We start from the raw sequence: 17565 nt of genomic DNA, 5'->3' as shown, positions 1-17565 counted from the left end.
GAGATAGCTTCCTATGTTGTCTTCAAGGGTGTTGTTCATACCACAATGCTCCCTGTACACCTACATTCATCTATCAAAGTAAGAATGTACAGACTCCTTGGATTTTTGAGTAGTTCTGAAAATCCTTTTTGAGGTGGCAGTGATGGCGTGATATTTGGCCTTTACCAATAGTGATGGGGCATTTGTCTTTGCTACTCTAGGGGGGTTTTGCGTGGGCCAATCTACAGCTGTCTTTCATCTGGCCACAGACCCTTTGGGATTGATGCTTCGAAAAGCAAATCCAAGTCCTCTAGGACCTTCAAAATTGTCACTATCTGATCTATTTGAGTGTAAGATTTGTCAGGATTTTCCCTGAACTTCGAGAGAGCGTTCATGAAATGGAAGAGACATCCTTTTGAGACCATGGGACATGTACATAAGCTCCTCCCTGGAATTCCCTCAAAGGATATTCCTTTACTATGCCCTCTGTGACTTCTCCCTCTCCATCCCCTGGGGATTCCTACTTACATTTTGCCTTCAACATTTCCTTCTTGGGCAATAATTCCCTAAAATTCTCTACATTGCCCCACTCCTTGATGTTCTCAATCAGTTCCCTCACATGTGTTTTCAATCCCTTCAGCTTTATTGACCACAAGTTCCTATTGTTCATCATCATCCTGACATTCTTTCTCAGTTTTTTCTTTGCGTTAGGGCAAACCCAGTAGCGGCTGCTACCGAACAAGGGTGGTGAGGCGGGGGTGAAGGAGTGATGGAGAGAAGTGGGGGGAAATAATAAAAAAAAAAGAACACTTACCTTAATACCGCAGAACGCCGGCCACCTCCTCTTCTTTCTCCATCCTCCTTTCTGCACTCAACAGGAAGCACACAGCCTACAAGAATCCCCTGACCAATCACAACGCTGCCTTACAGCAGCATTGGGATTGGTCTGAGCGCTGTGGTTCGGCGCTCAGGCAGGTCGAACATGTTCTCCACCCAGGCGATAATGCAGCCAGGGTGGGGAACATGCAAAGTGCACATGACGGTTTGGCCAGCCCGAGCTGGCCGGCCAAAACCGTCATGTGCACTTAAGGTGCTGCCACCACTCCTCCCCCTGTGACGCGAGGAGCACAGCCCTTTCTGCCTGGCTTCAACTGGAAGCTGAATACAAAAACAAAATGATAATAAAGGAACATTAATATAATTGTATTTTTTGTATTCAGCTTGTAGTTGTAGCAGTAGGGCGATGCGGAGGAACCGCTGCTGGCCAAACCTACCGTAAGCTGCCATCCGTTCCATCTTCGCATAAGCTTCTTGCGCCCCTCTCACAGCCTCTTTACTCAGATAAAGCAATTCAATCTCACTGTAGTGTCCTAAGAAGTCGAAGCCCACATTACCTTTTTATCATTTTTTAGAACTGAATTTTTAATTGGGCAATATTTAATCTTTGAGGGTTCTGTTCTCTAGACTTTAGGGTGGGACCTGGAGTTGCAACTGTTGAGGTTCCTCCAATGACGACGGTTCTGGAGCTCTCTCCCTGTGGAGTTCCAGGATCTAATATACTGGATGCATCTATGTTGGAACTGGTACTTTCTGGTTGGCTGAGGCGGTGCCGAAGCCAGGCAGAACCTATCACTCCTGTCATAGTTAGGTAATTACACTCACTGTATAACCTGTGCTCACCCTTGGGTAGCTTTGTACTGACCAATCAGGCTTATCACAGAAGCAATGTGTAAAGCATTGGCACAGCACTCTCACACAAATGCATTGACTTTAACAAAAGAGGCTTGACACTAGGTGTATGTAATTAAGATTGTATTCAACACACTCATTAATTAACACAACATGCACATCATGTATTTCTGGGCATAAATCACACTTGGAAATATTACTAGCAGTAGTAGGCCCAACGGTGTTGAAATGACATCAGCAATTCTCACGCTTAGGAAAAATCCTAATCTACCTCAGCACCCTTATGCAGCATGATACGTCCTCAGATTTAGGACCGCCCTGGCAAATAACACAATTCAAATCAACACATTTCTAGGGTGCACCCCAGGTTACAATGATATCAGAAATGTGTGAACACAGGAATTATTACACTTTTCAGCAGCACCGTGGGCCAAGACTACATGGGTAAAACCTATTTCAAAACAGAATATTTGTTTGGTAATGAAACAAACAAGTAAAATAACACTGCTGTGCTTTGCAACTATTAGCAGGTTGTTCTCAGGTAGCACACTCTCCCTCACTCACACAGCACCATAAAGCGGTGCACAGGATATCCGGAAGATCAGTTGATAGTATGAATGAGGACCCCGTGGCACAATCCCTCCCATACCTCTCAGTTACTCCTCCCCACTACCCTGCCCACGGGTTAGAGTCAAAACCCCGACCCCTTACTATACCAGTTTAAGGTCTGAGTCACACTTAGTCAGTGGCCCAAGGAAGAAGGCTGGAGTAACTATCAGGGTAACTAGGTATCAGTCGACAAATGAGGGTGTTGGCCACCACTCGGGATGTTCTCCCACTTTATGCAGAGCAGAAACAGCCTAAAGGATATCCCAGTTGAATCAAGAGGTCCCTTAATTCACCTTTCAGCACCAGCCCAGTTCTGCAAGGCACAGGAGGGTCACTCAGTCTCTCGATCCACTTCTGATCGCTCTTGGAAGTGTTCCTCAGCCCAGTCACTTGCTCTCACCACCCAGATCTGATCCGGGCGATGCTTCCTGGCAACACAAAGTCGTTGGGTCGGGTGAGGAGAGGGCAGTTGATTTGCTGCACTGAGGGCAAGACGTAACACTCGGTGAGTGGGGGATACAGCTGTCCCTGCACCCCACGGGAAGTGATACACAATGCCTGGTGCGCATTGATACGAGTTGCAACAGACAATCCAGTCACAATGAACCAGGAATCGGGTTTTCTGTACCTCCTTGGAAATGAGGCACAAAATCTGATGTGCGATGATACGACTTGTACCCGACAATCCGATTACAATCAACCCACAATTGGGTTTGCCGTACCTCCCTGGAATGAGGCACAATGTCTGGTGTGTGATGATACGTGTCGCACCAGACAATCCGGTCCCACACACACAGTCGCAAGTTCACGGTCACAGTTGACTTGTATACATCCATGCCAACAGACCTGATTCAGGTGGGACACTCCCAATTTTTTGACCCAAAAATGGCTTTCTTTTAGCTGTCTCCCACCTAAAATTAGCTTTGCTTCAATATATATTAATGGGGATAATGAAGTCCCTGATTTTCTTTTTCAATATTTCCTTCTTCCTAGTTTTAAGACTTTGGCATGGATGTGTATACTAGTATCACTTGCAAGTGCTGCCCCCTTTCCTTCACCCCACCTCCTTGGATACACAGCAGAGGTACTTCCCATGAACTCGTAGCTTAACGGGCAGTGCACAGTCACATATGTGCCAACATTCTGTAACAGCAAACTGGGAGATCTTGAAAAAAAATAACGGGTATGTATTTTACCCAATAGCTTCCATTGAAGCAGAGACAATTTAGGCAACCTGTTGGAATGTATGCATTCAGCCTTCTAAAAAGACACTTTATAAAGTTTGCAATATTACAGCATTGTTGGACCCGCGGGTGCGGATGAGTACTTCAAGTAGTCAAGTAAGTTTTAGAGGTACCAATTCACGGAGCACCAGACCGCGTCAGACTGTCAGAGCATGCAGCATATACATTTTTGTAAGTCAGAGTCAAGACACTGGCAATCTTACCAAAACATGATCTTCTTTCTGCTAGACATGTTAGAAATCACTCATATGTCCCCTTTTTAATATAGTGTCCTTAGATCCTCTGTTTCATTCACCCCCCTCCCCAATAGCCCTCCAGCACAAACACCACAATACGAAATCTCGAGTTAGGCCTGTTCACTGTGTTGTGCACCCCTCCCTATGATTTCACATTCAGTTCAGCTCTTCTTCTGCTCTTCTGTTAAATGAGCCCCTCTTTCAGCTCATGCAGGGGACTGGACACCGTGTGAGGATAAGAAATGCACTCTATGTTGTTGCGCAAAGTTCCCTCTGCTTTAAATTATTGTCCTTCAGTATGCTAAGCAATACTTCGTCTGCAGTGCACCTCGCTCGATCTGTTTGGTTATTGTGCGTTGCATTCCTCCCTCCGCTCTGGCCAGTCATGTAACCAATCTTCTAATGTCCCCACCAACATTTCAGGGTGGTGATCTGTCTGAGTAATGGGAGGTAGGTTTCTGACATTGAAAAAGCTTTTGAAGAGCTCTGCAGCTGTTTCCACTCTCCTTCTAGAACATAACTCTGACAAAGGTGGATAATTTTTGTAATGTACCTAATTACACAGATGCAACTGAACTAGTGTCACATGTAAGCATTAAAATGTCACACATAAAGACACTGACGTGTTGGCACATCACATACAATCAACAAGAAAATGTGTCAGCTATGTCTAATTGGGCTTTTGGAGTGACTACCAACAAGGATAGCAGCTGCACCTTGTTTGTAGGGTGTGTGGTTGGAAGGTGTTCTTTTTCTTTTGAGCCTATGTGGGAAGTGCTTCATGCCATGAGTAATGACCACAGGTGTGGTTATTGTGATGGTTGCCCAGCTGTGGGTCACAAGCTCAATGTGCCACTGGACCCAAGCTACACCTGACCGAAGATTCTCAACTAGGGCAAAACAGGTCTTCATTTGCTTGTTTTCCGGTTCAGGGAGGCAGTTTGGGCTAGGCTGTTCCTATTGGAGTAGTCTCTCTATAGTAAATTATGCCACCTAGCATATAGGGAAGAAACAAAGGAACCCCCACTTCAGTATCTTGACCAAGTTTCTGTACGGTGCCCAAGCTGTGGTTCCAACCCTTCAGTTTTGTTTCCACAGTTCACCTCCAGATGTTCTTTGGCCTGCCTTTCTTTCGTTTGCCTTTGGGATCCAGTGGAGAGCTGTACTTGTGATGGAGTCTTGTTCTCTTCTTATGCTGTGTCCTATCCATCGTCATCTTCTTCTCATAATGATGGTGTCTATGTTCTCTTACTTGCATCTGGTGACTACTTCCTGTTTGGAGATGGTCCGTAGCCAGAAAATATGCTAAATTCTCTCAGGTTACTGGTGTTAAAATGCGACAATTTGGTGATATCACTTTTCTTCATCCGTCAACCTTCTGATACAGACAAGAGTGTGGACAGAATGCAGCTCTGGTAAAGTCTCAGGTTGGTGTTTGTGCTGTACTGAGATGATCTCCATGTATTGGAGCAGGATCAAGGCTGATTTGCATATGGCTGGGTCTAATCTGAGGTGGCATAGTTGGCAGAAAAGTGATATACTGGGATGCATCCCAAGTAATTTCCAATGGCTGAGATTAAGTCAAGCATTACAACCCATCACTTTTTTGATTACTTCAATGCAACACCCTAAGTGTGACCTTTACCCCAGATTCAAACCCTGTGCTCACACTGCTACTGGATTCAAGCTGCACCCAATTGATTAGTCCCAACTGGGATGAAACTGGTCTTGGGTTGTTTGCATTTTTGTTCAGAGTGAACTGGACTGTTCCCATTGGAGCAAGATCAACGTTGATTTCAGTATGTCTGGGTCTAATATGATGTGGCATTGTAGGCAAAAAAGGTATGTAATGGCATGTGGCCTAAGTAATTACTAATGGCTGAGATTAATTAAGGCAGCATACCCATCAGTTTTTTGTTTTCTTCAGTGTGACGCCCTAAGTACAACTAGTGCCCAGGTGGGACTCCTATACTCACTTTGCCATTAGAACCAAGCTGCATGTGATTGAAGAGTCCTAACTAGGGTGAAGCTGGTCTTGGTTTGCTTGTGTTCCAGTTCAGAGACAACCTGGCTTGACAGTTTGGGCTGGACTGTTTATATTGGAGTAGGAGCCGTGCTGATTTGTGGGCAAAACATAATGGACTTTGATGAGGTCCGAGTAATTACCAGTGGCTGAGATTAAATCAAGCATCTCACTCATTACTTTTGTATTTACTACAGTGAAACCCCAAAGTGCGAAGGGTATGCCCAGAGATGGGCCCCCCGTTCACTTTGTCAATGAAACCAGACTAAAGAGCCCCAACTAGGACGAAACAGGTCTTGGGTTGCTTGTATTCTAGTTATATGAGAACCTGGTTTGGCAGTTTGGGCAGGACTGTTCCTATTTGAGCTGGATCAAGGCTGATTTGCATATGGCTGGGTATAATCCGTGGTGGCATTGTGGGCTAACAAATGATGGACCAGGTTGCGGCCCAAGTAATTTACTAGTGGCTGAGATTAATTCAAGCATCCCGCACATAACTTTTTTGATACTTTACCATTGTGTTGGATGCAGCATCTGGTATTTGAGGGCATGTGGGATATAGATGCACAAATTATAATTGTGCTAAGGACTAAAAAATAAAGGCAGCTAAACAGCACAAGGGAAACATGAGTGCAGCGGGTGGCTCAGTGTGTGCACACCATAAGAGAGGAGGTAATCAGGGAAGGCCTGGTATTCAGTTTGGCAGTATGCGCCAGGCAGAGATGGTTTCAAATTAGTAAAAGGATGCCAAAAGGGTAAGAATTGGTGACAACAAGAGAAGTAGCCATGCAAGGATACTATCTATTGCTGAACAAGTACACCTCATGACTGACTAAGGCAGTGAAAGAGCAATCAGATCTGGTGACCTGATTAAAAACTACTCTTTAAATGGCCTAGATCCACCAACTCCACGCCAGGCCAAAGGAAGCCACTGTTTGACTTGAGGTTCATGCCCCAGTCCCCTCTTAGCTCCCAAGCACAGGCATGCCCTTTTTGGCTCCTGGCTCAGACTCTAGCCAGACTGGCACACTGCACATTTGCTGGTAGGACACATAAATGGTTGCTGGTTGCTGCCCAGACAGCGCAAGCATGGATCAATCTGCCACTAATCCTTCGGTCCTCATTCCTCCATGCAAACCTAATACTTTTCTTAGATCCCAGACTCTTGCTGTTTTTTGTTTACATAAACAGGCATCTTTCTGGCCTTCCAGAATTGCGTCCTAGACAACTTCCTCTTTCATTATTAGTGCAGCCTATCAAGGCTAGGTCCTCCCCAAAGGGTGAGAGAACATGAATTTCTAACTCAAAAGTCAGAGCTCTCATGATAATCAAAATGTTAAAATCCAGTTGTGTTAGTTTTAAAAATTCCAATCCAAAGTCACACCTGCAAAGAAGATGACAGCTAACAACTTTCTGTTGCCTGACATTCTTTTTATTTCTTACACAAACACAGATTTTTATTGCAGCCTGTGGCCATATTGTTTATCACCAACATGTTTCGTTCCCTTGAAATTTCTTTAGGTCAAATACCTCAATTCAAAGGAATCCTTTTAATGTCCATTTCAGGATCCAGAGGATATCCTGTTGTAACATTAGTCAGTATCAGTATGCACGTAATATTCCCTTATATTCTAATTAATTAACCCAAAAAGATGAAACATAATATCCAAAGTGAGTCCTGCTTGTGGAGTTGTACCTTGGGTGCTTCATTGAATTTGTATGTTACAGAGAAACCAGGACTCACTTTGCTGTGCTCCTCTACTTTAAAGCCTATCAGTTGTTACTGTGTATGGTGACATTGATATGTGCAGTAAGGAGGTTGCTGGTGCACCAATCCCCATATGTGTATTATTTGATTAATTACTAAGGGAACTTACCCACTGCAAGCAGATGGCAAACTATAACTAGCCTTGGTGTTCTGCAAAAACAGCTGAGGAGGCAAAGATGGAGACCACTGAAGCTCTGAGTAGGAGGATTTCTGAAAAGGAAAGATAAACTAACAAGATGGTGACGAGGAAGGTAACAAAAACATTAGACAAGGAGTCATGGTAACCGTTGGGGAACCAAACAACAAAGTTGAAAGGGCAAGTTAAGCCAGGTGGGAACTAATACGAGGAGTTACAACAACCAGACACGGGTGCTTAGTGGTTGTTGAGCCCAAATATCTAGCTGCCACTATTGACCTGGAAAAGTGCTAAGTTTGCTGTTCTTCTAGTATCTGAAGCTGTGCATCTGAGTCTCCGAAATGTGGTTGTAAGCACAACACAGTGTATTTTCCATTGTCCTGGGTGCCATCTCCTCTATGTTTGCTGTGTACGTATTCACATAAGGTAGAAAATGTTACATTCCATGGCAGGACCAGAAGTGATCATTATGCAAGTTCCAAGCTTGTCTACCTCAAGGAAAAAAGGATCACTCACGGGTTTAAAATAAAAACATGTATATATAGAATCCAATGACCAATATGCAGAGTGTATCTTCCAACCGAGCACATAAGAGGTAGTACTTAGAAGCCATAGCCCTTCTGACTGAGCGAGCACCAAAATAGGAAGCAGCAATGCCTGACTCAGTGATGATCCATTTGACTCACATAACCACAGTGGGTCAAGAGACTTGAGTGAGCGTTTTATTAAATTGAAATCAAAAGAAGACATATACAAAAAGCTCTCAAGCCTCTGATTATCACACCATAGATACATAAAGATGAGTTACTCACACAGAGCGTTCAATCATGTGCAGAAACAGGTAAACAATTGATCTTGGGCTTGATTTTGTTCTTCTGGACATGGTAAAGCAACAACTTCTGGTATTGAACCTTTCTGCTAAATACAGGGCCTTCTCAGACATTTTGAGACAAGAAGCTAAGCATAGGAGCATTGTCAATTTGTCCGCCAACTGCTTCCAAGACCAAAGAGCACTGTCCAGACAAGGCAGACGAAATTTTAAAACATTAGCCACACCCCATAGGATAAAATCCATAGTACTCGGGGGCACAGTGGATCTTGTGCTTCTTTAAAGCTTAGGCAACAAAAGGATGTTCACTGACTGGGAGATCCTCAAGGGAATCATGTCCAGTGGTTATAGGGGAACAGAAAGTGTTGACTGCACTGTAAGGAAGATCCTCTGTGGCTGGGTGGGCTAAAAAATGTAAGACATATATAACTTCGGCCTCCATGGTATCAATATCCTGTTCCAGATGCCACCATGACCATCTATCCCATGCAGATTTATGATGTCTGAGTTTGGTATTGGACCAGGCTAGTTAATGTAGAAAACAGTTTGTCCTGAAACTTCCAGCTACTTCCAATGACTCCAGAAAGTCTCCACATCACCAGTGCAGGAGACCCTCTTCCACTACTGCTCCACAGATTTGAGGTGGAGGAAATTTTCGTCTAACGACCATCTGCACCTGCCACCATAAGTTGCATTGAGCTCCTCAGTCCCATTGTCTGGCATCTGTTTTGATTATGATGCCTGGAGTCAGATCAAAGATTGGTTTGCCATTCCAAGCCTCCTCATGGGACAGCCACTATTTCAGTTCTAGGAGAAATTCCTGGGAGAGGAGAACTAACTCAGCATAGGGCAAGGCTATGTTCAGATGCAGAATTTTCAAACGTTAAGAGCCTGATAATGCAGGGGTTCCAGGAGTATTGCTTGGATGAAGGATGCCAGAAGGCCTATCAACTCAGCGATCAGTCTGAGAAAAACAATAAACTTCAGTACGACCCTGTGAAACTGCTTCTTCATCGACTTGAATTTGTGATCTGTAAGTGAGAGTTGCTGAGATCAAATCTATTGAGAGTCCTAGGATTTCGATGGAAGTAGATGGGACAAAGTGATACTTCTGATAGCAAAGCTTAAGCTCTGTAGAAAATTGTTGCTCAAAACCAGATGCTGGAACAAACAAGACATGCCTTGTGCCAAGAGCAGCATATTATCCAACCTATGTTGAAGGAACTTCACCACCGTGTGGTGAACACCTAAAAGGCGAATGCCAGGCCAAAGAAAAACACCAGAAATTTGAAAGTTTGGGATTATCATTGAAACTGAAGGAAACACCAGTGAGTTGGAAAGATCGTGATTGTAAGGCAGGCGTCCTTTAGGGTGCAACATTCTACCAATCTCCTCCTCTTAATTGGTCTCTCAAAAAATGGATCACTTCTAAATTGAAATGTTCATGGTGAACCCAGGAATGGGAATCGTGGCACTTTATCACTAAAATGATGGTCCCCACACGTCTTTGTCCACCAAAAAACTGTTGGCTAGAAAACCTCTGGGAGGGAGGTTGTACTGGTGTATCACCTGCTTTTGTAGAAGAGCTTGGATTTCTTGATCTATAATCATAACTTTCCCATGTAAGAAGTAAATCTGTTTGGGTGAAGAGGGTTGCACCAGAGTTGTATACAACTTAATTGGGTATCCTAAGATGGTTTCTAGGGCTTAGGCATATTAGCTGAAGCAACACCAATTGGTGAAAAACAACCTGACCCTCCCTCACCAGATCTACAAAGAAAGAAGACTGTACACTCACTTGTGCAGAAGGCGTGAGAACCACCACCACCACAGATGCCGCTGTGGCAGAAGCATCCTCTGTAACCTCTTGAGTGTGAAGAGAAGAAGTTATTGGGCATTATTTTTTCCAACTGCTATGTCTGTGAGGCTGACCTTGAACACAGGCCTGCTCCAAGCTGTGGCCAACCAAGTGATCTCGACCTCTGCCGGCCCGGCCAAAAATCCCTTGGCCGAACACCTGTTTAGGGCTACCTGAGCTTTGTCTAGTGAGGTGAAAGTGCAGTGGTAGTTGGTGGGCTTGTAAAGTAGTGGGGCACAAAGCCACACTAAACTGTTCCAAGTGTGCAAACTGTAGCTTCTTGGTGGGAGGTTTTAAAATATTTCACTGCCAAGGTAGTTTTTGGTAAGAATGGCAAATACAATGCACTTTGCAACATGTTTTCCAAAGAAATTAGCTTCAAATCCAAAGGTTTTACTGGGATTTCAATGGAGAGATTGTTGAAATATTCCGACACTTTAGAGTTTGCATTAGTGAATGTCATGTACATGACTGACTTTACACATCATGAAATTTTGTACCCAGTTGACACCCTTGGTGCTAATCATAAATGGCAAAGTATTCTTCTCTACAGTATGCCATCCTGAATTCAATAGACTGTGCTCTACTATGTGCCAACCCATCTCTTTCTTAATCTGGGGTAAACCCTAGTACTCCTATGGGTGCACACAGACGACTCCTCAAAGGCATCTCAAGGGTAACCTACAGTATAACCTCCATTTCTAGTGGTGGAAACTACTCACAAATCTGTCAATACACCTTAATCTAGACCTGGTTACAATAGAGCATATTCAGGAACAAATATGGAAACAAAGAAAAAGAGACATATAAATGTTATTTCTCCAAATAAGACACCGTTAAAGAAAAGAAAATACAATTCTTCTCTCATAATATAGAACTAGCCAAATATTCAGTATAATAATAGTTCTTGACTGTTGAGAAATTGTAAAATGTACATTGTAGTAACCAAACAGAAAGCATTCATTCTGCAGCACACTTTTGAAATTCTTTCAAAATAAAGTGAAGATGATTTTTCATCCAATAATACGCCTAATTTAAAAGGCATTAACCTAACTCGTTCCTCTCCAGGGATTTCTAACTTCACTGAGTTCCCTCCATTAAGTAAAGACCACGTCAAGGAACTAACCTACACCACTAAATCTGTCTTTTCCTTAGATCCTTCTCTTCCTCAGTTGTGAAATTGGCTCCTGACATTATTGAGGGCCAACTAACAGAAATTTTCAACACCATGTTCAGAACTGACCAATTTCCCAAGCAGTGGAAAAAAGTATCTATCCGTCCTCTATTAAAAAACCTAACCTCAACCCAAAAGATCCAAATAACTTGTTTCAGGACATGTCTGAGATGCCGACTCACTTAGCCAGAATAGTTATTAGCACAATGTTTGTAATGTACTTTGTGACTAAATGAATAAAAAAATTCCAAATACCTATTGAGTCCTCTCGAGACCACATTTCCCAGATAAAATAGTGGGAAAAGCAATGAATATACAACTGTCCACTTACATACAGGACCATCAACTCCGTGAACCTACCCAGTTCGGGTTTCAAAGCGATCACATCACGGAAACTGCTTTAATTGTGGCCACCAACAAAACTAGAGCAATCCTTGACAAAGGAAGGAAAAGCACTGGTACCGCTTGACCTCTCAGCATCATTTGATATGGTCAACCCCCAGTTGTTGGTTGACCGTCTCTCAAAGATTGAATCAAAGAACCTGCGTTAACTCACATCCTTTCTTGTAGGTAGAGAGTAAACAGTCTCCTCTGGAGACTTTGAATTAGAGTCTTTTTTACTACCTCGTGGTGTCCCCCAAGGATCCTCTCTGAGTCCAACACTGTTTAATGTGTATGTAACATCACTGGCCATCCTCATTACTTCCTTTGGCTTCTCTCTTACTTCCTATGCTAATGGCAATCAAATTGTGGTCTCCATAACCAGAGACAAAAACAGAGGTCATGTTGTTTGGCAGAAAAACCACCTTCTGGTCACCGCCCTGGTGGCCTCAAGAGTTCGTCAATCTGCCAACTCCAATCAGTAAAGTTAAACATAGAGGAATTCTCATAGACAGAAATGTCACATATGGGAAATAAACTAATGTCACTGTCTCCTCTTCTTTCTACATCATTAGCATCATTAAAAAAATTATCCTGTATCTCCCTGAGACACTACAAAAAAACGGTTATGACAGCTTTAGTGGCGTGCTTTCCCTTCAGAACACCAGAGCAAGACTTTAAAAACACCAGAATACAATGTGAACACCCTTCAGAATAGGACTCTGCACACTTTAGCATACCAAGATACAATGTGGATAAAGCTCCACACTCATTTGCCAAGTAAAAAGAAATATTTGTTGCGGCAAATTCCCATATATCAAATAGCAATAATGCACATTTAGCATAAAGGCATATAGTAAATGTATTTACCAAGAATAAATGCATAGAAAGATACCTGTATGTACACAAGAATACATAATTAGAACATTGAATACTTCACCGGCGGTTGATCTTGCATTATCCTGTCAGCACAAACTGAAAGAACCTGTAACTTTTTTGACAGGAGCCCTCAACCGGAACACAGTTTCCAGGCGGTGTGTCCACCTCTGAAAAGAATTCTTGTCAAAATACCAAGAGGTCTCTGTCTTTATACTCTTACTAACACAGACAGTGTGAGGCTCACCTGGATTTTCTGCAGGGGCGAAATGGATGGAATTGATGCTAGGTCCCCAACTTCCGTCACTCACCTCCTTCGCCCAACAAGGTCAATTAAAAGAGAGAAGGTGGGAAAGAAGGGGAGACAAAACAAGAAAAGGAAGAAAGGGTAGAATCCACTGGATAGTCCGTTGGGGTGTCACCAAGGCTCCTACTGGAAAAGACACAAAGGTAAGTAAGTTCCTATTATACTAGTAGCTTGCTTTATGTATATGACAGCAAATACATCTACCCACTTGGTAAAATAATTCATTTGGTTTAATTTTGGGGACTTGAACAGCACGCCCACTGGAGAAGAACTATTGTGCACTACAACACCCAGGAGGCCATGCACATGGCCATGCCTACCATGGCAGGTGTTTATAATCAAGGTGTGCATCATAAACAGTGCTTCTTGCCCTCTTTGCAACACAAGCCACTGAAGAAGGGAAAACAAACTTCCTGAAACGCGTTTGGCGACTATCATTTTGATGTGTTCTGCTGTTCGTTTGCCTGCTTGCAAGCTGTCATTAAAATATGTGAGAACATTTCAACTTCCTGTGGCCTCTTCACTTTGGGCGTCCTGCTTTAATGGATTTATATCGGCCGGTCCCGGTCGAGAAGCAAGGCCCACCGCCAGTTGGCGGATCCCGAGCCTGCACCACTGCGGTGTTGAAGAACTGGGAGGAAGGAGATCTGGCACCTTGCAGGGTGGTGCTCGATCACTCTACAATTTCAGCTATAAAGCGGGGCAGACAACTGACAGCAAATACATCTACCCACTTGGTGAAATAATTCATTTGGTGTAATTTTGGGGACTTGAACAGCACGCCCACTGGCGAAGAACTATTGCGCACTACAACACCCAGGAGGCCATGCACATGGCCACGCCTACCATGGCAGGTGTTTATAATCAAGGTGTGCATCATAAACAGTGCTTCCTGCCCTCTTTGCAACACAAGCCACTGAAGAAGGGAAAACAAACTTCCTGAAACGCGTTTGGCGACTATCATTTTGATGTGTTCTGCTGTTCGTTTGCCTGCTTGCAAGCTGTCATTAAAATACGTGAGAAAATTTCAACTTCCTGTGGCCTCTTCACTTTGGGCGTCCTGCTTTGATGGATTTATATCGGCCGGTCCCGGTCGAGAAGCAAGGCCCACCGCCGGTTGGCGGATCCCGAGCCTGCACCACTGCGGTGTTGGAGAACTGGGAGGAAGGAGATCTGGCACCTTGCAGGGTGGTGCTCAATCACTCTACAATTTCAGCTATGAAGCGGGGCAGACAACTGACAGCAAATACATCTACCCACTTGGTGAAATAATTCATTTGGTGTAATTTTTGGGACTTGAACAGCACGCCCACTGGGGAAGAACTATTGCGCACTACAACACCCAGGAGGCCATGCACATGGCCACGCCTACCATGGCAGGTGTTTATAATCAAGGTGTGCATCATGAACAGTGCTTCCTGCCCTCTTTGCAACACAAGCCACGGAAGAAGGGAAAACGAAGTTCCTGAAACGCGTTTGGTGACTATCATTTTGATGTGTTCTGCTGTTCCTTTGCCTGCTTGCAAGCTGTCATTAAAATACGTGAGCAAATTTCAACTTCCTGTGGCCTCTTCACTTTGGGCGTCCTGCTTTGATGGATTTATATCGGCCAGTCCCGGTCGAGAAGCAAGGCCCACCGCCGGTTGTCGGATCCCGAGCCTGCACCACTGCGGTGTTGGAGAACTGGGAGAAAGGAGATCTGGCACCTTGCAGGGTGGTGCTCGATCACTCTACAATTTCAGCTATAAAGCGGGGCAGACAACTGACAACAAATACATCTACCCACTTGGTGAAATAATTCATTTGGTATAATTTTGGGGACTTGAACAGCACGCCCACTGGGGAAGAACTATTGCGCACTACAACACCCAGGAGGCCATGCACATGGCCACGCTTACCATGGCAGGTGTTTATAATCAAGGTGTGCATCATGAACAGTGCTTCCTGCCCTCTTTGCAACACAAGCCACTGAAGAAGGGAAAACGAACTTCCTGAAACGCGTTTGGCGACTATCATTTTGATGTGTTCTGCTGTTCTTTTGCCTGCTTGCAAGCTGCCATTAAATTACGTGAGCAAATTTCAACTTCCTGTGCCCTCTTCACTTTGGGCGTCCTGCTTTGATGGATTTATATTGGCCGGTCCCGGTCGAGAAGCAAGGCCCACCGCCGGTTGGCGGATCCCGAGCCTGCACCACTGCAGTGTTGGAGAACTGGGAGGAAGGAGATCTGGCACCTTGCAAGGGGGTGCTCGATCACTCTACAATTTCAGCTATAAAGCGGGGCAGACAACTGACAGCAAATACATCTACCCACTTGGTGAAATAATTCATTTGGTGTAATTTTGGGGACTTGAACAGCACGCCCACTGGGGAAGAACTATTGCGCACTACAACACCCAGGAGGCCATGCACATGGCCACGCCTACCATGGCAGGTGTTTATAATCAAGGTGTGCATCATGAACAGTGCTTCCTGCCCTCTTTGCAACACACGCCACTGAAGAATGGAAAACGAACTTCCTGAAACGCATTTGGCGACTCTCATTTTGATGTGTTCTGCTGTTCGTTTGCCTGCTTGCAAGCTGTCATTAAAATACGTGAGAACATTTCAACTTCCTGTGGCTTCTTCACTTTGGGCGTCCTGCTTTGATGGATTTATATCGGCCGGTCCCGGTCGAGAAGCAAGGCCCACCACCAGTTGGCGGATCCCGAGCCTGCACCACTGCGGTGTTGAAGAACTGGGAGGAAGGAGATCTGGCACCTTGCAGGGTGGTGCTCGATCACTCTACAATTTCAGCTATAAAGCGGGGCAGACAACTGACAGCAAATACATCTACCCACTTGGTGAAATAATTCATTTGGTGTAATTTTGGGGACTTGAACAGCACGCCCACTGGCGAAGAACTATTGCGCACTACAACACCCAGGAGGCCATGCACATGGCCACGCCTACCATGGCAGGTGTTTATAATCAAGGTGTGCATCATGAACAGTGCTTCCTGCCCTCTTTGCAACACAAGCCACTAAATAAGGGAAAACGGACTTCCTGAATAGCGTTTGGCGACTATCATTTTGATGTGTTCTGCTGTTCCTTTGCCTGCTTGCAAGCTGCCATTAAAATACGTGAGCAAATTTCAACTTCCTGTGCCCTCTTCACTTTGGGCGTCCTGCTTTGATGGATTTATATATCGGCCAGTCCCGGTCGAGAAGCAAGGCCTACCGCCGGTGGGCGATCCTGAGCCTGCACCACTGCGGTGTTGGAGAACTGGGAGGAAGGAGATCTGGCACCTTGCAGGGTGGTGCTCAATCACTCTACAATTTCAGCTATAAAGCGGGGCAGACACCTGACAGCAAATACATCTACCCACTTGGTGAAATAATTCATTTGGTGTAATTTTGGGGACTTGAACAGCACGCCCACTGGGGAAGAACTATTGCGCACTACAACACCCACGAGGCCATGCACATGGCCACGCCTACCATGGCAGGTGTTTATAATCAAGGTGTGCATCATGAACAGTGCTTCCTGCCCTCTTTGCAACACAAGCCACTAAATAAGGGAAAACGGACTTCCTGAATAGCGTTTGGCGACTATCATTTTGATGTGTTCTGCTGTTCCTTTGCCTGCTTGCAAGCTGCCATAAAAATACGTGAACAAATTTCAACTTCCTGTGCCCTCTTCACTTTGGGCGTCCTGCTTTGATGGATTTATATCGGCCGGTCCCGGTCGAGAAGCAAGGCCTACCGCCGGTGGGTGGATCCTGAGCCTGCACCACTGCGGTGTTGGAGAACTGAGAGGAAGGAGATCTGGCACCTTGCAGGGTGGTGCTCGATCACTCTACAATTTCAGCTATAAAGCAGGGCAGACAACTGACAGCAAATACATCTACCCACTTGGTGAAATAATTCATTTGGAGTAATTTTGGGGACTTGAATAGCACGCCCACTGGGGAAGAACTATTGCGCACTACAACACCGAGGAGGCCATGCACATGGCCACGCCTACCATGGCAGGTGTTTATAATCAAGGTGTGCATCATGAACAGTGCTTCCTGCCCTCTTTGCAACACAAGCCACTAAATAAGGGAAAACGGACTTCCTGAATAGCGTTTGGCGACTATCATTTTGATGTGTTCTGCTGTTCCTTTGCCTGCTTGCAAGCTGCCATGAAAATACGTGAGCAAATTTCAACTTCCTGTGCCCTCTTCACTTTGGGCGTCCTGCTTTGATGGATTTATATCGGCCGGTACCGGTCGAGAAGCAAGGCCTACCGCCGGTGGGCGGATCCTGAGCCTGCACCACTGCGGTGTTGGAGAACTGGGAGGATGGAGATCTGGCACCTTGCAGGGTGGTGCTCGATCACTCTACAATTTCAGCTATAAAGCGGGGCAGACAACTGACAGCAAATACATCTACCCACTTGGTGAAATAATTCATTTGGTGTAATTTTGGGGACTTG

The sequence above is a fragment of the Lissotriton helveticus genome, chromosome 10, assembly GCF_964261635.1.
Source record: "Lissotriton helveticus chromosome 10, aLisHel1.1, whole genome shotgun sequence".
NCBI lineage: Eukaryota > Metazoa > Chordata > Amphibia > Caudata > Salamandridae > Lissotriton > Lissotriton helveticus.
Note: the sequence above shows the minus strand (reverse complement) of the source record.